The following is a 3,535-nucleotide window of genomic DNA, read 5'->3' on the forward strand; positions in this document are numbered from 1 at the left end:
GGGGGCAGGGCACAATGGCTCCAGGATCGCATGTGCCAGGGGGCTGCCCATCCTTGTGCTGCCTCTGGGCTCTGGGCACAGAGCTGTGTGGGTCTAGTTGCAGCAGGGGTCAGGAGGGGGCAGCCTCTCCAGCCTGGAAGCCCTGGCACCGCCGCCCCCCCACAGAGCCTGGTTCTTGGCAGGACGCCCCGTGGGAGTGTGCATCCGGGTCCTGCGCTCTGTGCAGGGCCACAGGCTGCCGGGCTGTTTGCTCAGTGGGCAAGCGGCCCAGCGAGTACATGGCGGGCCAGAGCAGCCTGCCCTTGGTGGGGGTGGGGAGGGGCTGCAGAGATTCCCAGGCATGCCACTGGTGTCCCACACCCAGCCTAGGCCTCAGCCACTCGCCCCGTCCCAGTGCAAAGTCTGGCCCTGCAGAGATACCGCAGGCAGGTGTGATCCCCACGGGGCCAAGGGCACCAGGAAGGGGGAGGGGACATGCCAGATCTGCCCCCTACACTTGGGAGATGATAGCCCAGCTGGGAATGAAGGCACCTTCCAAGGCAGTCGCCCCCCTGCCTGAGATCACTGCCCCCCAAGTGCCCAGTGTGACTCGGTTTTTCCATTCAGCCTGCAGTGCCGGGCGCAGGGCAGACTGAGCTGATCAGATAGCGCAGGTCCACCAGAGCCAAGGACAGGACAACGTGGGGCTGCCAGCAAGCCAGGCCTCGAGACCTGCAGCCTCCCCACGAGCCAGCCAGGAAGCCCAGTGCATGGTGCTGCATGCACCAACAATCCTGGATACCCAGAAAGTGCCCCCAAGACCCCCAGCCCTGGCCTCCTCTCCACCCTCCACTCCTGAGCTTGGTCTGCTTCCCTCAAGTTCAGTGAGGGGATGGGAGGCACAAAGCAGCTCTGGATAACACAGCTGTTACTGAGCAAGGGCTCTGGTGGCAGAAACAGCACAGCATGGCAGGAGGCAGGAGGAGGAGCCCCCAGACCCAAATGCCAGGTCAGAGACAGTCCTGGGCTTGGCCAGGCAGTGGTGGAACGTGGTCTGACAGGGCTCCACCCACGGTGGGTCCCATCCCAGAGACAGTGCAGCCCCTCTAGGTCCTGCAATCCAGGGGCTGGAGCCTGGGCTTCAACCCAGCAGCATTCAGGCCTGGCCATCCTTGAGGGGCAGCCCCAGAGCTCTTCGGGGGGCTGAGCCCACCTGCTGCGATCAGGCAGGGCAGGGACTCATGGCTGCAGGAAGCCACCAGCCAGGAGATCTCTGCAGCAAGGAGCAAGCAGAAGGCCTACTCCTAGGGAAAGAAGGGGGCAAATGCTCAAGCTTAGGGCACCCTGCCCAGGCCAGACACCCAGGGGAAGCAGAGCCCCGGCCCAGCCTGCACACGACCTGCTATCTGCCCATGCCACACGGCAGGGCTAAGACAGCGAGGCTGATAAGGAACTTGGTGCCCAGAACCCCAGGCCTGTGCCTGGCTCTGCACCGCGCTGCTTCATGGCCCCCCAGGAAAGTGCAGAGGGAGGGCAGCAGCAGCAGCAGCAGCAGCAGGACCAGCAGGTGGGAGGCTCGGTGGAGCCAGCACCAGGTGCCTGGGGAGGGTCACTCCAAAGGCACATGGGGGGTGGAAAGAGGCTTAATGGGATCAGCCCACAGGAGGCCGTACCCAGGCCTGGTGCTGGAGGCGGTGACAGCTGGGCACGGGCACTTCCAGGCAGCGACACCCCAGGAGCGATGCCAGGGCCAGTGGGGGCTCCTGGGTAGCACTAACCAGCACCCAGCCTGGGGCAGGGCCAGAAGTTTTTCCAGGCACCCAGAAGGCTTTCCCCAGTGCAGCTCCTCCGCAGCACGGGGACCCGAACTCCTGGGCTCCCTGCGCAGCTCCAGACCTGGTGGAGCCTGGCCCCTGCCACGGTACCAGCGTGGGTCAGGGCAGGCGAATGCAGGCTGGGAGCATGGCAGGGGCACCCCCCGTGCACTATTCCACCAGGGGAGACCCCACAAGCCAGGCTGGCCGCATGCCCAGACCCCGCAGCCCAGCCCTGACTTCTGCCAGCTCCTTCCAAGAGCTGGGCACCCCTGGATCCCCTCCCCAAACACCAAGCACTGCTCAGGCCCGAGGCAGAGCCAATGCCCTCCATCCGCCAGGTGCCCGGCCCTGCAGACCCCAGACAAGCAAAGGCCAACTGCCCCCAAGGGCAGAGCTCTGCCTACAGGGCCCAACAGCACTGCAGGGAGGCACCAGATGGACAGAAGAGTGGCAGAGGGGGGTGGTAGCAATGCCAGGATGGGACCCCACCCAGGTCGCTACCCCCTACCCCCAGGATCTTCACAGCCTTGGCAGGGCAGCACCCCCAGCTCCAGGGAGAGTGCAGCTGCCCCAGGGAGGCAGCTAAGGGCTGGGCCCCAGCTCATACCACCTTGGGCTTGCACAAGACCAGGTGGGGCTGGGAGCAGTTACCCAACCAGTGGGGCCACTTCCCCTCCTCCCTGGCAGGTGGGAGCTGGCTGGAGGGGTGGGGGAGCAGGAGGGTGCCGGGCCCTCCCTGGGCACCACCGAGGGGGGCTCAGCCAGGGCCTCCCCCTCCTTGCCCCGCACGACTCGCACCCGAGATCCAGCCTGGGCTGCAACCCCGGCTCCTCCGAGAGCCGAGGCCTGGGCAGCTGTCAGCAGGAGCTACCTGTGTACAGGATCCCAGCTGGCTGCCTGCACCCAGCACCGGGGCCAGGCCGGGGGCCCCAGGCAGAAAGGCTCAGCGCTCCAGCTGCTCCCCCACAGAACTGAAGACCCAGGAGCCCCAAGGCCCAGCCGAGGGCAGGGGGGGAGAGGAGAGAGGCTGAAACAAAGAGGGAAGCGGGCGGCAGGGAAGGCCCCGGCTCCAGTTACCGGCATGGGCCCCATCTGGCTTTTGTTCCAGGCGGGAGCTGAAGTCTGTTCTAATTTTAGCCTCCCTGCCGGGCTGGGGCCACTGGGCTCCCTGCCCCGCGCGGGAATCCAAGCGGGACACAACACGGCACGGCCCGGCTGGCCGGCGGAGGCCAAAAATACGTGACCCCCGCGAGAGGTGGCAGCGCGTGACGAAACTCCGAGTCCAACCGACTCCCGGTCTTTCCCCCCCGTTGCTCTCCTCCTGGCCCACCAGGGCCGGTCTCCCTGGGTACCGCCACCCCCTGCCCGGCCCGCGCGTCCTGCGAGGCGAAGACATCCCGTGACCTTGCCAGGTCCCCACCGAGCCGCTCATCCTCTCCGCGCAGCCACCTGCCATCAGGTCCGTGCACCCCCAGGGCCCCCGTGGCCGGCCGAGGGCAGACCCGTTGGGCGGATCCCACAGGCGCTGCGGGCCCCTGACATTCGACCTCTTTGCCCTCTGCGCTGCCGGCACCCACCTTTCCCCTGGATACTGCAGGGGGGCGGGGAGGCTCCACGGCCCCCCCGCTGGCTGCAGGCAGGGGACAAGGACAAGGACAAGGCCCCCGCTACCCCAACCCCCTCCTCAATGCAGCACCTACCCCCAGGGGCACCAGGGCCTGGGGGCAGGTCAGACCCCC

At 67.1% G+C, this 3,535-nt stretch overlaps 1 protein-coding gene across 1 annotated transcript in view; it reads left to right on the forward strand.

Moving 5' to 3' along the window:
* Positions 1 to 1,209: 1,209 nt before the first annotated feature.
* Positions 1,210 to 3,535, forward strand: part of IL23A (interleukin 23 subunit alpha) — a 28,428-nt gene continuing 26,102 nt past the window's right edge. The window contains exon 1 of the mRNA XM_025191404.1: positions 1,210 to 3,255. The gene's annotated coding sequence lies outside the window, so the exon portion shown is untranslated. The remainder of the gene's footprint in view (positions 3,256 to 3,535) is intronic.

Source organism: Alligator sinensis, unplaced genomic scaffold (genome assembly GCF_000455745.1).
Source record: "Alligator sinensis unplaced genomic scaffold, ASM45574v1 scaffold1065_1, whole genome shotgun sequence".
NCBI classification, from domain to species: domain Eukaryota; kingdom Metazoa; phylum Chordata; order Crocodylia; family Alligatoridae; genus Alligator; species Alligator sinensis.